This window comes from Mirounga angustirostris, unplaced genomic scaffold (genome assembly GCF_029215605.1).
Source record: "Mirounga angustirostris isolate CCGP_5_RB_7025 unplaced genomic scaffold, mMirAng1.0.hap1 SCAF_1, whole genome shotgun sequence".
Taxonomy (NCBI): Eukaryota; Metazoa; Chordata; class Mammalia; order Carnivora; family Phocidae; genus Mirounga; species Mirounga angustirostris.
In genome coordinates, this window is record NW_026991709.1 from 34,710,785 (window position 1) to 34,724,515 (window position 13,731).

Below are 13,731 nucleotides of genomic sequence, written 5' to 3' on the forward strand. Positions count from 1 at the left end.
CACATCTTTGTCAACATTTAATCTTGTCAGTATTCTGGATTTTGGCCATTCTAATAGATGTAAAACGGTATCTTATTATTTTAATTTTCATTTCCCTGATGCCATATGATGTGAAGCATATATTGATATGTTTATTTGCCATCTGTATAACTTCTTCAGTGAGATGTTTGTGGGCATCTCACTGAACAAAGAAGAAGTTCTTTTGCCTATTTCTTGATCAGTTTGTTTATTTTATTATTAGGTTTTATGCATATTTTGGATAATAGTCCTCTATCAGATGTGTCTTTTGCAAATATTTCCCCCCCCAGGCCTGTTTTCTTATTCTATAGTAATATATTTTTTAAAAGAAATAAAACACACTCTGAATAACACTTTCTGTTTCTCTTCCTTCTCCTTTTTCTTTCTTCTTCTAGCATGTATATCTTTACCTGCACAGTTCATCTGGAGGATAATGCAGTCAAATTCTACACATTATCCATGACAATCAGTAAATAAACATGATAATCATAACTGAATGTTGTGGGAATATTTATGAATATTATTAATAGGAATTTACCTAAGTCAGTAACTATAATAAAATGTGTTATTACCATCCTGTTTGCTAATGTTAATTTTCCAGTAGAGAACAAGAAAGAGCACAACACAGCTATAATGCTGAAGAAAATGTCATAATGTTGTGGCCTCAAATGTTATCATTTGGTTGTAAAAAACTGAAGAAATCAAACAGAGATATTTTCTGGGACATCCTGAAAAGGTGAAAATGTATTTCAGGAAAAGAAACAATAAACAGGCATTCTGGTAACTCACCATTATCTTCTTCAACCTATGTGGACATTCTTCTCATTTCCAAATGAAGAAAAATAAGTTTTGGCCTAGACCTGACTGCTCATAATTGTAGAAAGTACACAAAACATGCATATATTGGATAGTTATAAATCATCCCAGTTGTGGAAACTAAATTATCACGAATCAAAATGCGGTTTAGGAACAAAGTGCTCCAGAGAGTAAATGCAACCACTGTACTTGTATTACTTTGGTATTGATGTGTTTGGAATTTGTTGTGAAAAATAATGGAAACCATAGTAAGAAATATGAATTTAAACAATAGTTTGTAAACAATTCCACAGGGCTTTAGAGTTTTAAGGAGGCAACTGAAAGTCAGTGTGCAGGGGAAAAGAGGAGTTCAATAGAGTAGTCCTATGCTTCTCATCCATTCCTATTAACCAGAATATACTCTGATTATATAAGTTTTACATATACTTTAAAAAAATGTTCTGCTACTAAAAGACAATTGGAAACTACTAATTTAAAGAATTCTGAAGTTCCTCAATTGGACTTTTTCACCTGATGACCTTTTAAATTCACTGCTTATAATCATCATTAATCATCCTAAAATCATATCTCAACATTACTGAAGAGAATAAATTAGAACTACCATTTCAATCACAAATTACATCTTTCTTCTTCAGCTGCTCAAAAGTAGATTCCATATAATGTACATGTACTTGTATAGCTGGAAAGTAATTGTTTTTTCAAAAGCAATTTATTAACATTTCAAGTAGGTGTGGTGCAATTTTGAGTTAGTCATTTTTAATCCCATAGAGCTTTCATTATAACACACACTTGGTACCTTATTTGTATGAGCTTTTTGCTATAAGAATTATCACTTAGATATCATGTCAATAAATATTAGACTCAGTCACCTGTTGGAATATGTTATCTTAACTGATATTAAAAAAGCTATTAAAATCTAGTTTTTTGGGGGAGAGTTTGTCATTATAATAATAATTTTTCCAACTTCAGGAAATGTTAAGTCATTATGATCTATCTGGATTAGCTAGATAAGAGGCAGTTCTTTGATCTTGAGAATGTGTTTTCCTTTTCCTGTGATTAGACATATTCTTTTACATAAAAAAAAATAATAATAATGGTTTAGGACCTGGTTCATTTAAGGATGATCACTAGTTATAACTCATTTGTAAATTAGATGGACATTTGTTTAGATTGGGGATTATATTTTGTTAGTGATGAGAAACCTTGTGTCTAATGATCCAGGTCAATATTTTCTTACATAAAGTTACCAAAGAAATTGAACTTGTAAGTTATATGACTATGCGTGTTCATAAAAGAAGGAAGACAGGCTAGGGGTCTTAAGGAATATTTCATTGGATGGTTAGGATTCAGGAGAATTACCCACATTATACCACAGAAAAACCTGTTTAGTTAGTTAATCATTCATGACAGCCATTCTTTCTCAGACAAAGCTAGTTAACTAGACTCATTTTTAATATATAACCTATTTCCTGTGCTCCATACAAGCCACGATTTTTCTGTTTTGAAATAGGGAGATGATCTCAGACACATTGTAAAAGAGCTGAGTGGTTTACAGTTTTCCAGGAAACTTAGGTGTGTTTGGTCTCTTTGACTGGATTGCGTAGAATGCTTTGGGTATTTGGATAGGTTACTACTGTGGATGGCCACATGCAATAATATGGTTTATGTTATCTTTCAAGTTTATAATACTATTACCCCTATTTGCCACAAGTAACTCATGGTAGCTATATAATGGCATGTGACATTGCCTCCCAGGCATTGATGATTGAATTAAATTGGACATGGCACAATTGATGCCAACTAGATTTTGTTTGGGGGATTTTGGGATTGGGAATGAGATAGCAAGTGACTTTTGCTTACAGATACCATTTAACAGGTAACATCAGGAGCTGTGATCAGGCCATAATATTCTATATGGAAAAAGAATGAAAAAGAAGAATGCAGCTATGCAAAGAGAAGCATCATGTATAGAAATAAAAAGTCCTGACAGTTTGCATTTCTCAGTTTTAGTCACTATCTGAGATCCATCTGCAATCCTGTTTAAGTTCCTCTCCTCTATTTCATCACAGTATATTTCTCTTTTTTTTTTTTTTTGTTTAAGGAAGCTTGAGTTGTTTCTGTCACTTACAACTAAGATATCTCACTAAATAATAATAGAATTTATTAATGAGGACAATCAATATGAAGACACATATAAATAACATGGTCCATGTAACTTACACACTTAAATATGTGTCCAACATATTTAATTAAATCTGATCTAAAATGTTATGATCTTTATAATTTTCAGTTTCAGAGGGTAACCTTTATTTGACTTTGTCTTCATATTTTGGGAATTTTTCACTCTAGCCACTCAAACACTTTCTATGATGATATTTAGGATGCACTTCAAATCTAAGATTATATGAAATCATTTGCTTTATTTCATAGGGCAAAATATTGAGGCATTACCTTTGAAGAAACAAAGTAATAAGTCATAGTTACATCTAATGTGTTGTTATTGAATTTGTACAGGCAAATCAAAGACCTCCTTTTATGCAGTTAGAAATGCTGATCTTAACCCTTACGTTAGCTTGCCATTGATATCTTAATCTTACTGACAAAACTGTAAAAGCTCAAAGCATTATGTCAGTTCTGTGTTGAATTACTGAATGTGTAAAATCTAAAAGAAGTAGACACTGTTGACTAGGAGTAATGTTTATTTTTTTTATTCCTGCACACGGCTACTTAAACATTTGAAATTTGTATAAAACCTTGTTTATTTTTTGATTTGTATCTTTACAACCTACTGCTCTCCAGAAGTGTCAGTTTTTGTGTGTATGTGCAATATATTTAATTTGTTATTTTATTGTTTTGAATTCATATAAAGTGGAGAAAATAGGTTTGGATCTGTTTGATCAATTTCCTTCAGTCTCCTTTAATTGCAGTATTGATTGCAGCAGGTGTAATGGGACTGTGACTTCATATGACACCATGTCAGCCTTCAGAGGAAACAAAAGCTTTGGAAGCAAGTGGTTCAGGTTACTATTTATCTCATGACCCTATGAAAGTTGACATGTGTCATTAACAGTGACATGCCAGAGATTCAGATTTCTTTGGCATTGCTTCTGCAAGTTAAGACAATTCTCTGAATCTTTATAGTCTTGAAATCTTTCTATGTACATTTCCCATGAGAATGTTAGTATTTCTTGAGTTCAGCAAGGTCAGATGAAAAGCAATTTCCCCCCTTTCTCTGGTTTCTGGTTGGCCTTTTTGTTTTAGATAACAACCAGTGGAAGAATTGTGAAATTCTAGGAGCTCATCATTTAGTAAGGGAAATAAGCCATGGATACAGATACTGGAAACCTGAGATAGTCTATCAGTGGCATAACTGAGACTAAAGCAGTAGGAAAAAGTCATTTTGGAAAGTGGTATGGGAGGCTGGTAGACCTGTCTCAGCCACTTTTTAGCTACTTCCTCACTGGTGATTTGGGCAATAATTACTATTTATATAACCTTCAGTTTCTTCATCTGAAAATAGTGAGACTAATAATAATATTCACTTAATTAGGCTGTTTGTAGGAGAAAATGAGACAGTACATATTTCTAGATAATCATAAGCACTCAAAAATATAAATGAAATGTAATGCCTGCAGTACAGGAAGGAGAAATTACTTTTGTCTAGTCTATTCAGAGAATAAGCCAAGAAAAAGAACATAACTGTAAGGTGTGTAGGGTTTCAAAGGCTGAGATGGTGGATAGACCTTAAGTGGTGGATATCAGAGGTGAAAGTGTGTCATATGGCCACTGGAAAGTACATAAACTAGTTTGAGAGATATCTAAGGCTTATGTGTGAATGAGATATCTTATCAGTGATAGATATCTTATCAGTGAGTCTTAAACTTTTCCAACCAAAGACTCGTCAGGGCACAGGGAAACATCTGCCTCTAGGGAATGGAACACCACCACCACCACCACCACCACCGACAACAACAAAAACACCTCTTCCAATGCCACATAGTAACAAACATGTGTTTGGAATTGACTTGGCTCTATGCTTTACATTCACTGCCTCAGTTTATTGCCAAAATAACTCCTGGAGAGTCCATGAGTCTCATTGCATGAGATAAGGGAAGTGAGGCTCACAATTAATGAGTTAGTAGGTGGTGGAACTGGGATTCAGGAGTATGACTGCAGGCCCTCTTTCTAAACCACTGTGTATCCTGCCTTTGGAGACTTGCTCCTGGGTGTTCAATTTTTTGGAAGTCTCTTGTTTTACTATTGTTATTTTTTAAGCCAAGAAAGTGTTGAATCCAGCTCCATAATATATACATTTATTTTGATATAATATTTTAAAATACTTTCTGTGCAGATGTTTTCACCTATTTAGTAGGTTAATAGTATAACACAGACTGTCAATTTCTGAAGATCTGACAATTTTCAAGTGTCTCCTTTCAAGGATAATAGGAAATAACTTTGAAAGAGCTTTGAGCAATTTTTAATTTGCTTGTTTGATGGTGCTTTTCACTATATAATTCCTAACCAAGACTTGCTTCTTCATTTGCAAAATGAAATAAAAAATTTAATGCTCTTTCTTCAACATTTGCATGATTAATTTTAAAATTTGCTATGATATTAACAATTTTATGCAGTTATTAATTAAGGTTTTACAATAACAGAATAGCTTTGTATAAGGCTTTCTTAAAGTTTTATTGTTTTTTCAGTTGATGATTTATAATTAAATACTTGTCATGAGGAATCATGAATCTCCTCTGAAGAAAACTTATAAATGGACTCCTAAACTTCAAATTTAGAGTCAAGTGTAGAGTCATTGAAATATACCTTCTATGAAGTAATAAAGGATAATTTTAAAGAAGTAGTAAATATCTATATCACACAGAATTACATTCTAATTAATGTTATTCACCACATTAGAGAAAAGTATTGTATTTTCATTGCAAATAATTATATTAATCTGTGTAATGCGTACTTTCTACTCACAATTATCTTGTTTATACTTTAATGATGAAGACCAAATACTAGTTTGAATCAATTATGCTTAATATCTTGATTAGCAGCATATCTCTGGGAAATAAATAACAAAGTTTGTAAGATTTATGAAATTCAGGCATACCTGAAAACCACAAAAAGCTTTCATTTCTTGATAGCTAAAGATGAATGGAAATTAAGCTTAACCTAGTAACTAAAAGCAAACAAAGGATATATCTAAATAGCACTAATTCTCGTTCTAATTTTAAGTAAGAACTTGAATATATAGAACTTTAATTCTTAAATTATGGAACTGGATGTCCCTAGGAGAGTGAATTAGGATTACATTTACATGTAACATTTTATAGTAAAGGTGTAGGAAACCAGCCAGAAAAGAGAGACAAAAATAATTTAAGAAATCATCATGCTTAATACAGATCTTTTTCCTCTGACATGTGGCCCAAAATTTGTCTTTTCCAATAGGAAAATAAAATTGTTATTTTGATTACAATTACTTAGGCTGGAGACTTGCTTAATGACAGTATCCCAAAATACGACTGACTGATTTTTTTTTTTTAAATTTTTAATTTTTTGGTTTTTGTCTTTTGATTTTTCATTTAAGACAGAGAATACTTTATTCAAACCTATAAGATAAATGGGCAGCTTGGGTATGAAATAAAGTATTTATTTTCAAGCACAGGTCAGTAGTTGTATATGAGAGTGTACACCGCTATGTACAAATGAACTGATCAGAGCACAACTTTTCAATGTTTAAGACAGAATAAGCTTCCCAGTAAAAGCAGCACCTTTGTGACATTTTTAACTTTTGTATTCCTCTCTTTCTGGTTTACCCTCTCCTTCTTCTTTACCCTCCTTCAACAGAATCCACACCAGCCTCCTCATAATCCTTCTTAAGGGCAGCCATATTCTCATGGGCCTCAGAAAACTCTCCTTCCTCCAAGCCCTCACCCACATACCAGTGAACAAAGGCACACTTGGCATATATCAGGTCATATTTGTGGTGCAGGTGAGCCCAGGCCTCAGCACTGGTTGTGGTGTTGCTCAACATGCACACAGCTCACTGTACTTTGACCAGTTATCCACCAGGTACCACAGTGGGAGGCTGGTGATTAATGCCAGCTTTGACACCAGTGAGGCACCAGTCCACAAACTGGATTATACGCTTGGTCTTGATGGTGGCAATGGCAGCATTGACATCTTTGGGATCCATGTCACCATGGAACAACAGGCAGCAAGCCATGTATTTACCATGGCGAGGAGCACGTTTCACCATCTGGTTGGCTGGCTCAAAGCATGCATTGCTGATCACTGTTACAGAAGGTACAGATGGTAGGCTTTCTCAGCAGAGATGACAGGAGCATATGTGGCCAGAGGGAAGTGGATGTGGGGATAGGGCACCAGATTAGTCTGGAAATCTTTCAGATCAACATTCAGGGATCCATCAAATCTGAGGGAAGCAGTGATGGAAGACAATGTGGCTAATTATTGGTTAAGGTTAGTGTAGGTTGAAGGTTCAATATTGATGTTTCTACTACAAATGGCCTCATTGTCTACCATGAAGTCACAATCACAGTGTTCCAGGGTGGTATGGGCAGTGAGGATGGAATTGTAGGGCTCAAACACAGCTATGGAAACCCCGGGGGCTAAGTAAATGGAGAATCCAGCTTGGACTTCTTGCCATAATCCACAGAGGGTCATTCTATCAGCAGGGAGGTGAACCTGGAACAAGTTCTCCCTCCAAAGCTGTGGAAAACCAGGAACCCTGAACACCTGTGCACTGGTCAGACAGTTTCCAAATTCAGTCCAAGATGAGGTCAATAATCCTCTTGCCAATGGTGTAGTGCCCTTGACCACAGTTATTGGTAGAATCTTCCTTGCCTGTGTTAGGCTGTTCAGGGTGGAAAAGCTGGAAAAAGTAGGTGCCAATGTGCCCTCCATCAATGACCGTGGGTTCCAGGTCTACAAACACTGCCCTGGCACATGCTTGCCAGGACCCATCTCACTGAAGAAGGTGTTGAAGGAGTCATCTCCTCCCCTAATGGTCTTGTCACTTGGCATTTGACCATCGGGTTGGATGCCATGTTCCAGGCAATAGAGCTCCCAGAAGGCATTGCCAGTCTGGGCACCAGCCTGGCCAACATGAATGGAGATGTAGTCAAGCATGGTTGCTGCTTTGTGGCTGCTGAGTGGAGAGGAAGAAGTGAGGTTGTTGCTTCTTACAGTGAGACTCTTAGGCAGTTGATATAAGAGAACATGACAAAATATGATTTATTTAAAAATAAAATGTAAAATTTTTATTTTAAAAAAGTATGTTTTCTATGAGAAGAGTTAACAATCTGACAGATCAATAATTTTTGATAAGGTACTTTCAGTTGTGTGAAACATGAGGTGGTTTTTAAAAATGGTCTCTGCCCTTGAGGAGTTCAAGTTTAGCAACATATAAAAAATGTAAGTAATTAAAGTATATTATCATATTTATTACCTTCTACATATATAGTACAGAGGAATGAGTAGTGAGGTTTATTTGAGATCAGTAAGGCTCCAAAGAGACAGAGCTTATATATAAATAAATGAAATATGATGAGATCTTCACTAATGAATACAAAACAACATGTGCAAGAGTGTGGAGAAACAAAGTAATGTGTTCAGAGGATGTGAATTTGGCATTTCCAGAAATTAAGGAGGGAAGGACTTGGTGGATGGGTATCAACTTCAGAGCAATCATATCAGGAGATGAGTAGTAAGTTTTAAGATACTTGGAGGTTTTTTTGCTTAGGGAAAATAGCTTAGGAAAGTTTCTGGGTCAGCTATTCAAGATAGGATAGTTCACACTACCAGTGTAAAAGAAAATTCACTAGTAGTAATTTAGGTGACAGAGAGAAAACTTAAAATGTTATTTTCATAGTTTAAATGGTAAATTCAATAATACCTAACCTAAGAGAGGGGTATAAAGATGAAGTAGGACAGACTGAAAGCCATTTCAGTACGATTTAATGATTAAATTAATACATACATATAGTGAAAGTGGGAGAGTCAAATTAACTTTTGGGGCTTTGGGGAGAAAAAGGGTAATAGATTCAATTTGGGCATGTTGAATTTGAAGTTCCCATGGAGTACACAGGTTATATAAATTCAGTAGAAAATCATATATACATGCTGTGACCTTGGAGAAAAGGACAGGGCCATAATAGTATATTGGTGGGTATCTCATTCAAGGTCCCAAGAGGAAACTTATGATGCACTCAACAATAATTAGAATAATTCCGGGAGGGTATATTTACAAAGAGATGGATTATAAAAGTATGGGCAGGATAAAAGAAAACCAAAAGAATATTGAAGGAAAATGTTACTAAAAGCAATAAAACTACTACATTTTCTAAACCTAAACAGATGAGAGAAGGTAAAGGTCACCTAAAGCTAGATGTAAAGATACACAAGAATGCAGGTGGCCATGAAAGAAACAGTGTCCATCTGTTGAGGGACATAGCCAGCTTGAGAGGAGTCACCATAGGAGGGGAATAAATAAGCTGACCTGACTCTCTTCCTTCTCTCTACACTTCTACTGTTGATCCCCATTGATGAAACCTGGTCAAAGGAAACCATAGTGCATGGGAGCTCATTGATACAGGACTTAAAGGTCTTCTTCTTAGGGCACAGAGCAAAGTGAGAGGGCTAGCAGTTAATCTGGAGGAAGCAGTAGAAGATATCCATCACAGAAGCACCAAGGGTTGTCTGCCTCAGGCCAAATGTGCTAAACAAGACAAGAGAGTCTCTGAGGAAAAAAAATAAAAGAAGAGTGGGAAACATCAGCAGTGACAAGAAAATGAGAGGGAATTGACACAGGGGTTGTCTTAGAATTGCCTGATGTTAGGCCACTCATGGAAAGCCAAACTGATCATAATATAAAATATGGAGAGGTGAAGAAACAAAAAAAAAATGAGGCCAGGAGAGTGTATGTTGGATATTGTAGGTAGTGATCTTAATAGCAGCAGTTTTAGTGGGGTGATATGAAAAGAGTGATATTGTAATGGATTAAGGAGTGGAAGGAAGTAAGGAAGTTAAAGCAGTAATGTAGACTCCTTTTTAAAGGTCTGTGAATTAAGAAAGAGGGATGGCTAGAGGGGCAGTCAGATGTGAGTTCCTTGAAGAAATGTTCAAAGGATGTAAGATGTACCTAATATTTTAATACTGTAATTTTAGACTCAGGAATATAAGGATTATACTTTAGGAAGGCAACAACATCCATATTAAACAAAGCCATTATAATCTTCAACAGGAAATGAATAACTACAATGTGTGTCTCTTCCTCTTGGTTCTCAAACTATGTGTGCTAGAACCTGGACAAGATTGTATGTGAAGTATTAATTGAAGGTGCCCTCAACCTGGTTTTCTAGGCCATGTGTTGGCCCTTACTGATCTTGAAGTTAAATGGAGGTATATTTATGTGGATATAGTCTACTTCAGAGAAAAGAGACTCCCTAGATCTTTTTAAACACTAGGTTACAAATGATACCATTGAGTGATAAGACAGTACAGATTGTAGAGATTTTGATAGACAGAGCAGGTTTCTATCTTCCTTCTTCAACTTATACTATGTATATACAAAATACCTTTATACCAGGGGATATAGTCAGTGTTGAGCAGTGGTTCTCAGTGGAGGGTGGTAGTGGCTTTGCCTCCCTCAGGGTGACATTTGGCAATGTCTGGAGACACTTGGTTGTCACAACTGGGGAAGTACTATTATCATCTAGTGGGCAAAAGTCAAGAATCCTGCTAAGCATCCTATAATGCACAGGACACCCACACCTACAACGAAGATTTAGGCAGCCCAAAATGTTAATAGGGGGGCTGTTGAAAAATCTTGGTGTTGAGTTCTGAGGAAGGAGAGGAAAGTACAAGAGATATGTATCCTGCCCCCACCCAGTGATTCCTCAAAAGGAGGGAGTAGATATGCCAGAGTTCCTCATGAAGTTGCAGGGTTTAGAATTAGAAGAAACTGGGGTTCTATCTTGTAACTGAATTTGAGAGTATCAACCCACACATATGTCCTACCACAATGAAACTTGGATGAGGGAGCAAGAAATATGGCCACATGATGAGGAGGTCTGGACACAGGAAGGGTTTCAGATCATCCCCTGATTTTCCACTCCACTAGAGGAGAATGGAAGTGATCCAGAAATTCCTGTAGACCCAGGGAGGATGAGATTAAGGGTCATGTGCTTGCCAGTAACAAAATACAATATAGACAGAGAATTTCATCAAAGCCTCCATAAGGTAAGTGGTGCAAATCCATCAGCTGAACGTGTGGGAAGCGGAGGGGACTGTGCTCTCATAGGGAGCAACAGACCCAGGGGGTTCTTCTCTGTTGGAAATGATCATCCCAGATCTGACAGCTGCTTGCCACCAAAGACTCTTCTGCATAAATAGTTCATGCCCTGTCCTAGCTATAGGTCCCTAGGGAGCTGAGTGAGCTTCTGGGAGCAAGCAGTTCAGGGCCCAAGTGAGGCAATTAAGACAGCCTTGTGAACACCTTGAGATGGAAGTTAAACAGGATGGTAACTGCTCTAAACAAACCAGAGCCAGAGAGTGAAAATCTCAAGCGGGCTCCATAAAGATTTCTGCATGAAGTGGGGAGATCACAAACTTGGGTTGTTTTGAAAAAAATTCAGTTTTAGAACATATTAATTATATTGACTTATACTGCTGATATTTCAGATCCATTACACATTTAAAAATTAATATTGGTTATTCAACTGTTACATTTCTCTTATTTAAGAATTGACTCCTCTGCCACATGCTTATTTGACAGGAATCAAGATTATATATGAAAGTATTTTACATTTAAATTGTGCTTATGCGGATTTTAGAGATACTTTTCTTGTACATATCATAATTTCCTATCACAATAAATTTAGTGATTCAACTATTTTATGATTTTTTATTGACAATTGGCTATGATAGAATCCGTGAATGTTTTTATAATACTATAAAACCAGTATTTTATTTAAAGAAAAGCATCAGATGGGCACCTGGGTGGGTGGCTCAGTCAGTTAAGCAACGACTCTTGGTTTTGGCTCAGGTTATGATCTCAGAGTCCTGGGATGGAGCCCCACATGGGGCTGGGTGATCAGCATGGAGTCTGCTTGAGATTCTCTCCTTTTCCTTATTGCTCTCCCTCTCCCCTTTGGCCTGTCAGCCCCTCCTGTGCTCTCTCTCTCTCTCTCAAATAAATAAATAATTAAAAAAAAAAAAAAGAAAAGCATCAGAAAATGAGGGATCCGTAAAGATAAGCATCAGAAAATGAGGGATCCATGAAGGACAGTATCACTGGACCACCTAAATTTTAGAAGAATATCATTGGGATAGAGTTATATTAAAGACCAAAACATAGCCTTAATCTCAGGAAACAAACTGAGGGTTGCTGGAGTGAAGCAGGGTGGGAGGGATGGGGTGGCTGGGTGATGGACATTGGGGAGGGTATGTACTATGGTGAGCGCTGTGAATTGTGTAAGACTGATGAATCACAGACCTGTACCCCTGAAATAAATGATACATTATATGTTAACAAAAAAATTTAAAAAAAGAACAAAACATGGCTTGATTTTATGGAGAATTGGTAAATAAATGGAAAGATTTTTTTCCTTAAAATCTCCGTAAGTAAATATTTATGTCTATAGTAGCTATTTTTTTTAAAGATTTATTTATTCATTTGAGACACAGAGATAGAGAGAGAGCATGAGCGGGGAGAGAGGCAGAGGGAGAGGGAGAAGCAGACTCCTTGCTGAGCCAGGAGCCCAATGTGGGGCTCGATCCCAGGACCCTGGGATCATGACCTGAGCCGAAGGCAGACGCTTAACCATCTGAGCCACCCAGGTGCCCCTATAGTAGCTATTTTAAAAGATTACAAGAAGCTTATAGAAATACTATGGTATTATTTAAATAAATTTGGAAAAAGACTTAATGGCAAGAAAAAAAATTATCTTCCTCTTGTCCAATTTCTTTTCTTATTCCCTTTTAGGAATACCTTACTCATATATAAATTTTCTGAATGCATACAAGTAGCCCTCCCCATTATCCTTGACAGTAGAAGTTTCCACCTGTCTTTTTGGTCCCACCCTGGTCACTACTACTATCATTTTCCACTTCCTAAGACCTCCCTCTTTGCACTTCTCACCCTGCACACTAAAGCCTTTCCCCATTACTGTTTTTCAGTAATGCACCTCATTGTCCGACTTCTACCATGGAGAGAGTACGGGCTGGGAAGAAGGTGGGTAAGAGTTTAGGAAATGTGGGATAGACACTGATGAAGTTATTTCAGATTAACATAGTAGCTGTAATCTCAAATGGACACCCCCAGTCTTAGCTCTACCATTGCGAAAGATAAAATATTCTTTAGCTTAATTGTAGAAATTTCCCAGGTTTCAGTCTATTACTTGAGCCAAGAATTTGGGGATTTAGGCTGTTACTCATTGTTTTTCTTAAACTACCCAGTGCCATTAGAAGCATCTGCTCACCCTGCAGTCCTTGAATGCCTCCTCCTTCCTGGCATACTGTTCTTATGGCAGTAGCTCCGTTTCTCAAAGCCTTCCTTGAGCTCCAGATTACTATAGGTAAAATGTGAATCATAGGTGTGCTATGTTATGCTGGGTGTTGGGATTCTTCTCCTAGAACACTAGATGAACTTTTGGTTTGTTTGTTTTCAGCCCTAATTAAGCAAGATGAATAATTCCAAATTCCTTCTTATTTACCAAGATTGTTTAAGGTTAGATCACTGGGGTACAACCCTGAACCCCTGTGTATCATGGTAGCCCCTCCAATGTCACCTCTGCAAACTAGTCATGGTATCATTTTTTCCCCCCACTAATCAGAATTCTTTATTCCAGAAACCACAAATGGTCTCTGGTGAAT

The 13,731-nt window shown here is 36.6% G+C and overlaps 1 pseudogene; it reads right to left on the reverse strand.

Moving 5' to 3' along the window:
• Positions 1 to 6,667: 6,667 nt before the first annotated feature.
• Positions 6,668 to 7,986, reverse strand: LOC123834622 (tubulin alpha chain-like; annotated as a pseudogene).
• Between the last annotated feature and the right edge of the window lie 5,745 nt (positions 7,987 to 13,731).